Source organism: Symphalangus syndactylus, chromosome 24 (assembly GCF_028878055.3).
Source record: "Symphalangus syndactylus isolate Jambi chromosome 24, NHGRI_mSymSyn1-v2.1_pri, whole genome shotgun sequence".
In the NCBI taxonomy this organism is placed as follows: Eukaryota; Metazoa; Chordata; class Mammalia; order Primates; family Hylobatidae; genus Symphalangus; species Symphalangus syndactylus.
In genome coordinates this window covers 29,290,754-29,305,409 of record NC_072446.2, presented here as the reverse complement: position 1 = coordinate 29,305,409, position 14,656 = coordinate 29,290,754, and the positions used below count along the sequence as shown (strand labels likewise).

The window sequence follows — 14,656 nt, the reverse complement described above, 5'->3', positions numbered from 1 at the left end:
AGAAGAGTCAGGAAAGAACATCACCAATCAAAAGGAGGGGGCCTATATCCATCTAAAAGCCATTCGAGCTTCATTGTCCCCAACTATTTTGGGCCAGTGTATCTGCCAATTGGCACAGATTTATTTCCTCACTCCATAAAGCAAGTGAGCAAAAGAGAAAGCTAGTTCATAATAACCCTTCTACAAAGTCAAAGCGTAATCTGACTTCGGGTTTCTAAGGAATCTGGTTCTTTTCACCTAAAAATGCCTGTGTAAAGTTCTACTAAAGCAGAGAGAGGTGTGCATTTTTTTTAATACCACCACCATTAAGGAAACACAAAGCTTTTTTTGTTTTAGTCCAGTGGTTTGCACAGTGCCCTGAGGCCTAGGAGCTCTGCAGAGGTGTCTCAGGTGGATGAGGAAGGCAGAAAGAGCTTTTTCTGCTCGGAGTCCCTGTCTTAGTTTGTGTTTCCCTAGAAGCTGACCAAGAGACAAGGATTTAAGTGCAAGTTGTATATTTGGGAGGTGATTCTGCGATCACCACTTGGGGAGTGAAGAAGTGAGAAAGGGAAGGAAAGACAACCAACAAAGGGTGAGTTATCAATGCAGTTACCACTGTGGGCAGCTAGAGCCTGTGCCTCCTAGGGACCTGTGTGAGTCAGTCTAGAGCACAAGCATTGGCAACATCCCACCTGAGGTGTGCGGGAGCTGGGGTATAAATACCATGGCTCCCTTCAGTCATTAGTTCAGAGCTGCTTGTGGGGGATGTTGATTCTCTGGGACTTCCAGCCTGCCCAGAAGCGGCAAAACGAACTCTCGCAGCCAGAAACAGCCCTTGGGCAGGGAGGGAGTGACAGGGAGCATGTGCTGGCAGTTGGAATTTAATGGAAGAAGCCAAAGTTTTGCAGAACAAGAGAATATGCAAGAGACATCAATAGCATGGGATACAGCCCCCTATTCTTAGTCCTCTGAGAAGAGAGGCTTAAATCTTCTGTTGTACATATCTGGGTGGCACTAGAGATGTAGTAAGAAAAAAGAGGTTTTAAAACCTCTGGTCTGATACAATGCACTTATTTTACAAATAAGGACGTAGAGGCCCAGAAAAGAAAGTGTGTAGCAATGTGGGGACCAGAGCTGAGATCTCTTGAGCGTCAGACCAGGGCTTTTCCCACGCTGCACACATTTTGGCCCAAGCCAATTTTTGCTGCTATTTCATTTTTTCAGACTCCTTTTGTCCACATTGTCCCTGTTCTCCACGTATGCCTCTGCGACCTTAGCCGACTGTTGCCCAGCATCAACCACTCGCGCTTCCCACCAGTCACATAGAATGCCATTCTCTTTCCATCTTTATCCAGCCTCTTTGACAAAAACCTTTTATTACATTTGCAAACAGTGACCAAAAAGTATGAAAACCAGAGGATTGATGTTGGCACAACCACTTTGGAATTAAATGTAAATACTCCACTTCACTTGGGCGACATGCTGGGCTGATAAAACAGCTTCTGCAAACTCAATATCAAGGAGTCTGTTTCCAATACAGCTGCCTATTGTCTTTCATGTTTGAAGATCATTCTAAAGGCTTTGGGCTGTTTTATACACGAACATGTGGATGTCTTAATTTATAAAAATCACTGTGCATCCCATTAATCTCTGCATCCTCAGTACCCAGGACTCTTTCTTGACCACAATAAGTGCTCAATAAATGTTCACTAAATGAATGAACAAAAAAAAGACAGCTCTTCACTCTATGCTTCCCCTCAAACTGAAATCAAAAGGCCAGCCAGCTGTAGGGATTTTCATGTGCACGCTGAGTTTCAGTGACATTCCATCAAAAATTGATCATGATCTCTTTGCCAGACTTTTCTTGAACTATACTGACAAAAAAATTAAAATCATTCCATTTATTAAATAAATATGTATTCAGTGCTAACTATGGGTTGGGCACTGGGATATGATGGTAAGAGAAATAAAGGAGAGACTCTTCCTTTTTGAAGAGTGCAGCCCAGACAGACACAAATCAAGTAATCATACCAGTTAAATGACGCCAGCCATGATAAATGACAGTGGGCCTTTTAAAGGTAGGTCCACAAAGCCTTTGATGTTCCTCGCCTTGAGAGGTGGAGCTCAATTCCCCTTTCCTGGAATATAGGTTGGATTCAGTGCCTTACTTGTAAGGAATAGAAGAGAAGTGATGTCATTTCCAAGACTAGGCTATAAAAAGACTGTGGCCCCATCTTGGGTGGATTCATTCTTTCTCTTTCTGTCTCTTTTCTCATCATTTGCCCTGGAGGAAGTACCAGTTGCCATGTTGTGAGGATACTCAGGCATGTGAGGGGTAAGGGAGAACCTCCCTTTAGGGAGGAACAGGGAACTTCTAGCAACCATGTCGGTGATCTTGGAAGCAGAGCTTCTATCCCCAGTTGAGCCTCTTCAGATGACTGCAGCCCTGGCCAACAACCTGACTGCAACCTCATGAACGACTCTGAGTCAAAACCACCCAGTTAATCCACTCCCAGATGGCTAACTCACAGAAACTCGGAAGTAATAAATGTTTGTGGTTTTAGGTTATGTTTGGGGTAATTTGTTACACAGCAATAGGTAATTAACATGAAGGAGAAGTCCTGGATAATGTGAGTGCTTCCATCTGATCTGGGAAGTCAGAAAGAGCTTCCCCAAGGAAGTGATTGAATAATGGAGGAGCAAGAAGGCTGAGAAGAGTAATCCAAGGAAAAGAAGTGACATGTGCAAGGGCCCTGGGGCAGGAAGGAGCATGCTGAGTTGGAAAGATTGAAGGAAACAAGTGTGGCTGCTGCTGCATGGGGATCAAATGGGTAAGTGATTTGGAATAAAGCCGGCATGAGGGGGACCTATCCACAGAGGGCCTCAAGACATTGTCCAGGACTTTGATCTTTATCAAGAGAGCAATGGCAAGTCTTTGAAGAAACAGGTAGGTGACTTGATCAAACTTGTATTTCCTTCGTGTTCTTTCAACTACCATCTCTTATCAAAGCATTCAGCTGACAACTTCCTCTCTCTGGGCATGTTTTGAATTCCACATAGACTTTCTGCAAATAATGGAAATCACGTAGCCCCCCAAAAAAAAAATCTGCTTATAATTTGCAGTGCAAACTTCATGCTAACCCTCATTTTACCCCAGTGGCTGCCAGTCACTCGCTATCAGCTATAAGAGGGCGAGATAGACAAGGTTTGGGAAACATAGGATGAAGTAAGGGGCTCCCTTCAAGGTGAATCCCAAAAATCATATGCTAATGTTGGGGTGTAGGTGTATCTGTGCAGTTCTTAAAGGACAAAGTCAAGTTTTTATCACATTCTCAAGGGGATCTGGGTTCCCTAGAAGCAGAACCTGAAGCCAAGATTCAGGGTCATGGGAGTTACTGAGGAAGGACTCACAGGGGAAACTTTCAAGGAAAAGGAAGAGAAAAGAACCCAGCAATGGTGTGATCTTGGGTGATATGTAGCCCTGGCCTGATCCCCAGGGGGGACACTGGAAAATAATCTATACATAGAGTTACCCCATCCCATGGCATGAGGCCAGCCTCTTATACCCCTACGTCTACATCCCTCAGTTATTGGCCTTGAGTTGCTCCCTACGTTTCTGGAGATGATGTAGGTTTTCCAGATAAAATTAAGTATTTTTATTTGCTAAATATAGCAACCCTAAGAAAAGGGCAGCTACAAATCATTAGCAGCCAACACTCACAGCAGCTCACGGATGGCTCAGCAAAGGGGATCTTGGCAGGACACCAAAACAGTGTTAACCACAATCTGTGACCCTGAAAAGGTTCAAAACCCTCCATCTATAGGACGGAAATGGTTGGCTGGTCAGCAATATTCTGGGAAACCATGATAAATTCCTCAAACTTAGAAGCTGCAGTGGGGCCCCAGGAAACCAGGACAGAGCTGGCATCCAGTTATGTTTGCACATCTGACTGACTCAAGTTTCCCAGGGAATCCAACTCAAATCCAGAACTTACAGCTTATCAGAGTGCAGGAAGAGGCCAACAGGCCAAAATCAACCTAAGCATCATTAAACTAAAAGTTGCACAAAGATTCTACAGAGGAACCACTGAAAGTTCAGACAACCAGGTCCCTTGTGTTATTTTAAGTGTGGGGTAGTACAATGGGAGTTAAAAGTAAAGATTCTGGATCCATATTATCCGAGTTCAAATCCCAGTGCCCCTGCTTACCAATGGTGTGACTCTAGGCAAACTGCATGGCCTCTCTGGGACTCAGTTTCTTATCTGTCAAATGGATATTATAATAATAATCTATCTGTACCAGTATAGGATCAACTCAATTGATTTCTATAAACTGTTTAAAACTGTGCCTGCTTCAGAGTAGACATCAATAAATGTTTATGATTAATATGATTATATAGTTATAAAAAATGATTTTTTGTTACTAAAGTTATCTGAAACTTCCCAGATTAGCTCCTTCCAAAGGCCTGAAAACATCCTTCATGATACTGGGCAGCATCATTTGGCCACGAGCTTCCTGGGGGGCCTGAGGAGTGCCCTTCTCATCTTTGCACAGTGTTATGGACACATTGTTGGGTTTGATGAATATTTGATCAGTGGAGGCTGCCATTGCAGGAAGTAGCCAGGAAGGAAGTTTGCTGTCATTCAGGCCTGCCAGGCCCTTCCACTCCACCCGCCTTTACATCTCATGGCAGGTGCAACTGCATGTTTAAAAGCCATGACGGGTCACTCTTTGAGCCTGAAATTTCCAGGTGTACAGTCGGGGGGTTGGTCTAGAGAAAAATCTCTGACCACCTTGTATCAACTCCTCCTTCTGTGCCAAGCACTGTACTGAATGTTTCATGAACATTATCTTGTTAACTCATCTCAACAACCCTAACTTCTTAATTTCCCTATTACAGAAGAGGAAATGGAGGCTCAGCCACCTTCTCCAGGGCACACAGCTAGATTCTTTTACTCTCAGGCATGAACCATAATCTAGCAGGAAGGACACATTCTTGCCAACGATGGCCAAGCTCCCTGAGATCGCAGGAGCTATTTGCAGGCAGGTGCTGAAGCCAAAACTCAAGAAGAGGAGACACTCATATCCAGGCACCCTCTAGCTCATAGCCAGAGCTCATATTCTCCAAAGCTGGGCACAAGCCAAGAGAGAATAATGGACACCCCTGGGATTTCATAGGGACGTTGTAGAGCCAGGGAGGTAGCAGAGCTAATACCACAAGAATACAACAGTAAATACGGCTGGGCACAGTGGTGCACACCTGTAGTCCCAACTACTCAGGGGCCTGAGGTGGGAGGATTGCTTGAACCCAGGAGTTCCGGGCTGCAGCATGCCATGGCAATCAGGTGTCCTCACTAAGTTTGGTATCAGTATGGTGACCTCTGAGGAGGGGGGACCACAAGGTTGCCTAAGGAGGGGTGAACTGACCCAGAGAGAAAATGAGGCAGGTCAAAACTCCCGTGCAGATATGTAGTGGGATCGCACCTGTGAATAGCCACAGCACTGGGAACATAGCAAGACCCTGTTTCTCATAATAATTAATTAATTGTAAACACTGCTTGCTGAGTACTTATTAAATGCTAGGCTTCATGCTAAGCCCCTGTCTTGATAGAGTTCCCCAAAAACAGACTCTGAGATGAGGATTTGGTTGCAGGGTGTTTACTCGGGAGGTGGTCCCAGGAAGCACAGTGAGAGCCAGAAAATAAAACAGAGAAGAGAGAAAAGTCAGTAAATGGTACAGTGATGAGTAGGTCACCTCTGTGGACAACTAAGGTTAGGTCCTACTGGGAACACTTTGGGAAGCTCTGTGTTACACACATGAGAATTTTTCCACTGAGTGTGAGAAAGCTGGGTATGGATCCACCAACTCCCATCTTCCACTGGTTGAGGGTCCCTCCTGGGACATTAACTCCCTAGCACTTCTAAATGTCCTGTGCAGAGGTTGAGCACCCTCCTGAGTACCAGAGGAGCCCTTGGGCAGAGAGGATCACAGGTGCTTGAGGCTGGAGGCCATGGATGTGTGCAGGAACTGCCCGGAAAACATGTAGGTGACAAGAGGGTCAAGGAAACATTAGAAGGACGCAACTTGCTATAGCCTCTTTCATGTATTGTCTCACCAGCCCAGTGAGGTAGGTACCATTGTGTGTCCATTTTAGAGATGAGAAAACTGAGACTGAGACTGAGACTCAGCAAAATAAAATCTACTCAAGGTCACAGTTGATGAGCTAAGACTGAGTCCAGGCAGCCAGGTCCAGAGCCCCTGGTCTAAGGCATCATACAACACTGAGGACTCCCCAGCCAGTGCTCTTTGACTGTACCAAGCAGGCAACAATCGCACCAAACCCATGGGATTCCAGCCTCCTTCTATTTGTTTCTTTTACTGTATATACTTAAGGCGCGTAACATGAGGCTTTGATACACATATACATAGTGAAATGCTTACTAGAGTCAGGTGAATACACAGATCTATCATTTCACATAGTTATCCTTTGTGTGTGTGTGGCAAAAGCACTTAAAGTATACTCCTAGCAAAAATCCTGAATACAATACAAATTAACTATTGTCCTCACGTGGCACGTTAGAACTCTAGACTTGTTCCTCCTACACCTCTGCACCTTTGTATCCTTTGACTTACACCTTCTCATTTTCTCTCCACCCCTTCCTTGCCCCACCCCTGGTAACTACCATTTTATTCTCTGTGTATTCGACTTTCCTTTAACTCCAAATCCTGTATGTTCTCCACACAGTATTCATTCTACTGGCCAACAGTTTGGAGTAAAGGATGGGGTTGGCCTTTATTCGACTGGAATGGAAAGATGAACAGAGCTGGGGGGTAACTTCTTTGTCCTAACCAATGCCAACTCCATTTTGCTTTGTAAAAGGACTCTTGGAATTAGTAGGGGAGGGAAAAACACCTCCAGGTCAGAAGCTTACCTTGTGTGTCATATTTCAGACAATAGGAAGGAATTCCCCAGTTTCCCTCCAGTGGGGTGGAGAGAAACTTCCCCCACCCTCACTGGAATAATATAGTCAGCCTTAATCCCCCTACCTCCTGGGAGATGCATGACTTGGATCCCTTTTCCAACATTCTAGTTGCGTGACCTTGCTTATCTAACATCACCTCCCTGAATTCAGTTTTCTCATCTATAAAATGGAAATGATGACACTTGCCTCTTAGGGCTGTTGTGGGGATAAAATGAGATAATGGAGAGAGAGTTCTCCGCACTGTGCCTGGCACATAGTCAGCACTCAAAAAGAGATTCATTCCTCACCCCTCGCAATGCACCTACCCCATAATGCGGAAGCACTGGGCAGGTGTGACCTGAGAGCATATGTTTGTGGTGACAGATGCAGCAAGACAATAATTGAGAGTAACCTGCATGGTGTGTGTGTGTGTGTGCGTGTGTGTGTGTGTGTGTGTGTGTGATATGCTGCACTCAAAACCCATCCTTTCCCACCTCTAACCCCACGGGCTCTCCACCGTGATTACAGTGATTCTAAAGAATTCACTGAAACATGTTATAAGCCTTGATTACAATGAAAAAGCCATTTTCCTAAAGTGGATCTTCCATCTGCTGGAGGTAGCCAGGCCCCAGTGACAAAGAAGAAATTCCTGGAACTCTGCAAACTCGGCGTCTTTGGCACAAAGCCCACTCCTTCCTGCAGCCAGCCTGATTGACAAGGCCCAACATCCGTCCCCTCCCAGGCCTAGATCCACAGCAGCAGCCCACAGAGCAGCCTTGGAAATGGACGATAAATGGCGCCTTTTTATTTATGAGCACTTTCCATTATGGGCATAATACCCCCATTCTTTCCCCGGTTTGTATACAAACATCTCAAAATAGGCTTATTTTAAAAGGACCTTGGGACACAATACTTCTGTTTGAGAGAGCGGCCGACGTGCCCACGCACGCTGAGAGCGGCTGGGTTGTTACTTGCTGGTCCCCTTTGCAAGAGCACTCGGCAGTCCTTTTGGGCAGAGAAAATAATTTGCTCAGGAGCCCATTTGGCCCTGGAAGTCCACAGAGTGGACAAGGTCGCCTGCTACTCGAGATTTACACAACTGCCGGTTCTGGGGTTGGCAATTCTGGGACCCATGGCCACTGGGTCCATGATAATAATTCACATTTGCAGAAGTCACGTGTTTCCAAAGCCCTGGTCCCTGGCTTTTGCTCATTTACTCCTCCCCACACTTGAGTTTATAGTTAGAATTTTTTTTTTTTAATTGAGACAGAATCTCACTCTGTCACCCAGCCTGGAGTGCAGTGGCACGATCTTGGCTCACTGCAACCTCGGCCTCCTGGGTTCAAGCAATTCTCCCACCTCAGCCTCCTGAGTAGCTGGGATTACAGGCACGTGCCACCATACTTGGCTAATTTTTTTATTTTTAGTAGAGACAGGGTTTCTCAAATTTAGGCTCCACTGCCCTAAGAGGCAAGTGTCACCACTTCCATTTTATAGATAAGGAAACTGAATTCAGGGAGGTGATGTTAGATAAGCAAGGTCACACAACAAGAACGTTGGAAAAGGGATCCAAGTTACGCATCTCCCAGGAGGTAGGGGGATTAAGGCTGACTATACTATTCCAGTGAGGGTGGGGGAAGTTTCTCTCTACCCCGCTGGAGGGAAACTGGGGAAGTCCTTCCTATTGTCTGAAATGTGACACACAAGGTAAGCTTCTGACCTGGAGGTGGTTTTTCCTCCCCTAACAACTCCAAGAGATCCACCCACCTCGGCCTCCCAAAGTGTTGGGATTACAGGCGTGAGCCACTGCACCCTGTCTGTTGTTAGAATTCTTCAGAGGAGAAAACTTTATCCCTGAAGTATTAAATACTTTAACCATCAACCCAGAAGAATTGGCAGAGGTGGAGCTTGGATAAATTGTCAAAATGGTGAAAGTTAATCATTCATTTGCAAATCCACCTGAAATCACTATCCTTGAATTGCCTCAATTCTAATGTCACTACAAAGACCTCTTTACCCTCCTCCCACTGCCTCACCCCAAGAAGCCCATTGCTTTGCTGTGTTTCTCTCATGAATGAAGCTTGGGGTCTCTTGGCCCAGGGCAAAAAGGATGCGCTGACCCCCAGGGGCTCTGGCCAGGCCTTTACAGAGCTAAAAAGGATAGCACCTTTTCCCAATCTCAATGGTTTTTTGCTTTTGTGTACAGTGGTTTTTTGCTTTTGTGATCTATTTTGAAAGACCAGGTATAATTTGTATTCTATTTAGCAAAACTTTATATGGCACTTACTGTGTGCCAGCTGTTGTTCCAAATGCATTTCAAATCTTAACTCGTTTAATCTTCATAACACCTTTCTGAGATAGATCTTCTTATTGGGGAATTTGTAGATGAGGAATTGAAGCAGAGACACTTAAGTAACTGTCTCAATGTCACACAGCCAGTATGTAGAAGAGCTAGAATTTGAACTTGGCCTGGTTCCCGGGTCTGTGCTTTCTTAACCACTACATTATATTCTTAAATGTCAGCGTCTATAATTCAGGTGATTACCTGTGGTCACATACCAGGGGAGAAATGCCTACTTTTTGGACATAGGAAGCACCAACATTGAATGGGCTTCTATGATATACCAGGCTTTGTTCCAAGGGCTTCAATATGCTATCTTAATACTTTTCAACAATCTTAGGAGGCAGACGCTGTAATCTCCAGCCTACAAATGAATTAATCAAGACTAAAAGCATAAATCAGAATAGAAATTTTAGTACCCTGACTGGTACATAGTGGGGCCACTCAACAAATCCAAATCCAATTAATTAATATCTAAGCATAGACTCAGAAACACAGCTAATATGCAGTGGAGCCTAAATTTGAGCCCAGTTTTATCTGACCTTCACCTGAAAATTGACCAGGATATCCCCAGGTAACACAATCAGACAGGTGTAGACAGCAAGTTATTTTTATAAAATTATCAATATTAACATAAATAGAAATGTATTAATATGCGTTTATAATACATTATACATTCATTACATAAATATTAATTAAAATTGTAGCATAGAGATTAACTGATTTCTAATTATTGAGGATAAGAAATTCATTTTCCATATTGCTTCATCTAACCTTAATGTTTCTTATTTTGCTTTAAGGAGTATATGTAACTATCTTTTTTTATTTTTCTATTTTTCTAATTTTAATTTTTATAAACACATAATAGTTGTACATATCTCTGGGATACATGTGATATTTTGATACACACATGCAATGCGTAATGACCAAATCAGGATAATTGGGATATGCATAACCTTAAACATTCATTTCTTTGTGTTAGAAACATTCTAATTCCACTCTTATAGTTATTTTGAAATATGCAGTAAATTACTGTTAACTATAGTCACCCTATTGTGCTACTGAACACTAGATCTTATTCCTTCTCTCTCACTGTATTTTTATACCCATTAACCAACCCTTCTTTATCCCCCCAACCACATTACCCTTCCCAGCATCTGTGTTTTTTTGTTTGTTTGTTTTTGTTTCTTTTTTGAGAAGGGGTCTCACTCTGTCACCCAGGCTGGAGTGCAGAGGAGCAATCTCGGCTCACTGCAACCTCCACCTCCCAGGTTCAAGCAGTTCTCTGCCTTAGCCTCCCACCAGCCTCTGTAATCATCATTCTTCTATCTCCATGAGATCAATTGTTTAAATCCACATGGCATTTATTTTGGTATATGGTATGGATTATACTTTTATAAATAAAGCATATATACATATATATAATTAGAATTATGCATATCTCCAAATGGTTAACTGTCTCACCATCATTAATTGAATAATCCATTATTTTTCCCCCACCTTACTCTTATAGTAAATTCTTTTTTAGCTTTCTATTTGAAATCATTTTAAGCTTTCAGAAAATTTGCAAAAATAAAATTGAGTTCTTTTATGCCTCTCCCCTAGCTTCCCCTAATGTTAAGAACTTATGTAACCATAGTGCAAAAAAAAAAAATTGGAAAATTAACATAACTACTCTGCAGACCTTATTTGATTTTCACCAGTTTTCCCATTAATGTTCTTTCTCTGTTCCAGGATCCAATCCAAGATCCTACATTGCCTTGAGTTATCATGTCTTCTCAGTTTCCTCCAATCAGACAGTTCCTTTGTCTTCCATCTTTCATGACCTTGACTCTTTGAGAGGGTACTGACCAGCTACTTCATAAAATATCCCTTAATTCGGGGTTGCCTCATGTTTTCTTGGGGTTAGATTGAGGGTATGCATTGGAGACACAAATATCATAGAAGCGATGTGCCTTTCACAGTGCAGGAGTGCATGACGGTGCAACATACCAGATGGTACGTGATGTCAGGATGTCCCATCACCTGTGATATTGAACTTGATCACTTGGTTAAGGTGGTACCTGCCAGGTTTCTACACTGTAATGTTACTATTTTTTCTCTTAGTAAATAATAAGTATCTTGTGAGGAAATACTTTGAGATAATGCAAATATCCTGTTCTCATCATACTAAATACTAATTTTAGCATCTGTTGACGTACTTGCCTGTGACGATTGTTATCGCAGTATTTGCCTACTGGTGATTTTCTATTTCCATCATTCCTCTACAACTATTAATCAAAATTCCTCTGCGAGGAAGAACTGTCCCTTCTCCCACAGTACATATAATTATTTATATCAGTATGGATTTATGAATATCTACTTTCTTCCATGGGTTATAATCCAATTCTTACAGTAAATTCTAACATACCCTTTTTCCTCTGGCTGAATTTACTATTCTATTTCATGGGTATTTTGGTATATTCCTGCCCCAATAATACACTATCTTAATCATTACAGCTTTATAATACATACTAGAATTTTTACATTGAAGTTCCCTTCTCACTGTCATTATTTTTCCAAAAATTCCTGGGTGGCTTTTTCCTATTTATCTTTGCAGATGAGTTTTTAAATAGTTTTGTCAACTTACACAACCCTAAGGGCATTAGGTTGAAATTGCATTCAATTCAAGAACTAATTTGGGGAAAATTGTTTTCTTTACAATACTGTCTTCCCATCCAAAAACATGATATGCCTTTCCGTTGATGTAAGTCAGCTTTCAGATGCCTCTATGAAACTTTGCCATTTATTTCATATAGGTACTGTACCTTTTGGTTGGAAAATTCCTAGAGTCCATTTTCCCCCAGGATTTTTTTTTTTGTAACCAGACACCTTATTGAACTATCTTATTGGTTCTAAATATATATATATATTTTTTGAGACGAAGTCTCGCTCTGTCACTAGGCTGGAATGCAGTGGTGTGATCTCGGCTCACTGCAACCTCTGCTTTCTGGTTCAAGTGATTCTCCTGCCTCAGCCTCCCGAGTAGCTGGGACTACAGGCACGTGCCACCACACCCAGCTATTTTTTGTATTTTTAGTAGAGATGGGGTTTCACCACGTTGGCCAGGATGGTCTCAATCTTCTGACCTTGTGATCCACCCGTCTTGGCCTCCCAAAGTGCTGGGATTACAGGCGTAAGCCACCATGCCCAGCCTGGTTGTAAATTTTTAGTTTATTAATTTACTCAACAGTTATTTACTGAGCATCTACCATGTACCAGGCACTGATGTGAGATATGGGGAGTCAACTTTGTTCTGGGCCTCACAGACCTTAAATTCTAGCAGGTCAGACAAAGAACAGAAAAACAAGTAAATACTTATAAGTAGGACTGTTATTTATCATAAGGCAGTATTCAGTGCTCTATACAACACTAAAGCAACATTGGAAAAAGCAAAATGAAAGGAAGAGGGTGTTATCTTAGACATGGCCATTGGGAAAGCCTCCCTGGAGGGGTGATATTTGAGCAAAGACCTGAATAAAATGGAAGAGTGAGCCAAGAAACCATCTGAGCAAAGAGCATTCCAGGTAGAGAAAAAAGCCTGTGCAAAGGTCCTGTGGCAGAAATGAGTTTGGCAGTTTTGAGGCATGGTAAGGCCAGGGTGGTTGGAATAGAGTGAGGGAGTGCAGAGTAGGACAGGAGGTCAGAGCGGTGGGCAGAGCACAAGCCATGCAAGGCCTTGAGGCCCTGGTAAGGAGCGTGTAGTGTAGTCTAAGTGTGATGAGAAACACAGAAGCAGGGATTCCAGTAAGGAGGCCCCAGAGGTCATCCAGGTGAGAGAAGACGGTGGCCAGGACCAAGGCAGGAACCGTGGAATGGTCACAAGCAGTCAACTCTTTGACACATTTTTAAAGCTGCCCTGGCAGCTTCCCTCAATGTCAGGAGTGAGGGAAGATGAGCATGATGGAAATGCACCAAATCCACACTGGGCATATATTTCATGCTGCTCACATTTATCCTCAAGGATCCAGACTCAGCCAACACTTTGTAACACTCATATAGTTAATGCATAAGGTCATAGCTAATTTAACAGACTGCTCTTTGACATTAAAAAGGAGAAAAAAAAAAGAGGCCAGGTGTGGTGACTCAAGCCTATAATCTCAGCACTTTGGGAGGCCAAGGCAGGAGGAATGCCTGAGGCCAGGAGTTCAAAAACAGCCTGGACAACATGGTGAAACCCCATCTCTACAAAAAAAATACAAAAATTAGCATGCATAGGGTGGTATGCACCTGCAATAGCAGCTACTCGGGAGGCTGAAGTGGGAGGATAATTTGAGCCCTGCCAGTCAAGGATGCAGTGAGCCATGACTGTGCCACTGCACTCCAGCCCTGACAACAGAGCAAGACCCTCTCTCAAAAAAAAAAAAAAAAAAAAAAAAAAAGCTTTTAAAACGCTGCCGCCACCTGGAGTCCTGTACTATCAGCCATGGTCAACCCCACTGTGTTCTTCGACATCGCTATCAACACCGAGCCCTTGGGCCGTGTCTCCTTTGAGCTGTTTGCAAACAAGATTCCAAAGACAGCAGAAAATTTTCGTGCTGTGAGCACTTGAAAGAAAGGATTTGGTTATAAGGGTTCCTGCTTTCACAGAATTATTCCAGGGTTTATGTGTTAGGGTGGTGACTTCACATGCCATAATGGCACTGGTGGTAAGCTCATCTGCGGGGAGAAATTTGATGATGAGAACTTCATCCTAAAGCATACAGGTCCTGGCATCTTGTCCATGGCAAATGCTGGACCCAACACAAATGATTCCCAGTTTTTCATCTGCACTGCCAAGACTGAGTGGTTGGATGGCAAGCATGTGGTCTTCAGCAAGGTGAAAGAAGGCATGAAGATTGTGGAGGCCATGGAGTACTGGGTCCAGGAATGGCAAGACCAGCAAGAAGATCATCATTGCTGACTGCAGACAACTTCAATAAGTTTGACTTGTGTTTTATCTTAACCACCAGACTATTCCTTCTGTAGTTCAGGAGAGCACACTTCCACCCCATTTGCTCGCAGTATCCTAGAATCTTTGGGCTCTCGCTGCAGTTCCCTTTGGATTCCATGATTTCTTTGTTCCCTTCCATGCCTAGCTGGGTTGAAGAGTTAAGTTTATGATTATGAAATAAAAACTAAATAACCAAAAAAAAAAGACAGGCTCTGTTTGCTGGATCCTGTTTTGGACCATAAAATCACTCTCCCTACTCCTGGGGATAATCAAGATAGCAGCTGAATTATGTCGAATATGCTGTGATGTAATAGAGAGAACTTAGAGCTAGAAGGCAGGTGCTCCGGGCAAACCTGAGCACATCACTCAGCCTCTCTGGCCTCAGACGCCTCACATACAAT

At 43.2% G+C, this 14,656-nt stretch overlaps 1 pseudogene; it reads left to right on the top strand.

Moving 5' to 3' along the window:
- The first annotated feature begins 13,741 nt into the window (after nt 1–13,741).
- On the top strand, nt 13,742–14,240 carry LOC134735825 (peptidyl-prolyl cis-trans isomerase A-like; annotated as a pseudogene).
- The last annotated feature ends 416 nt before the right edge of the window (nt 14,241–14,656 follow it).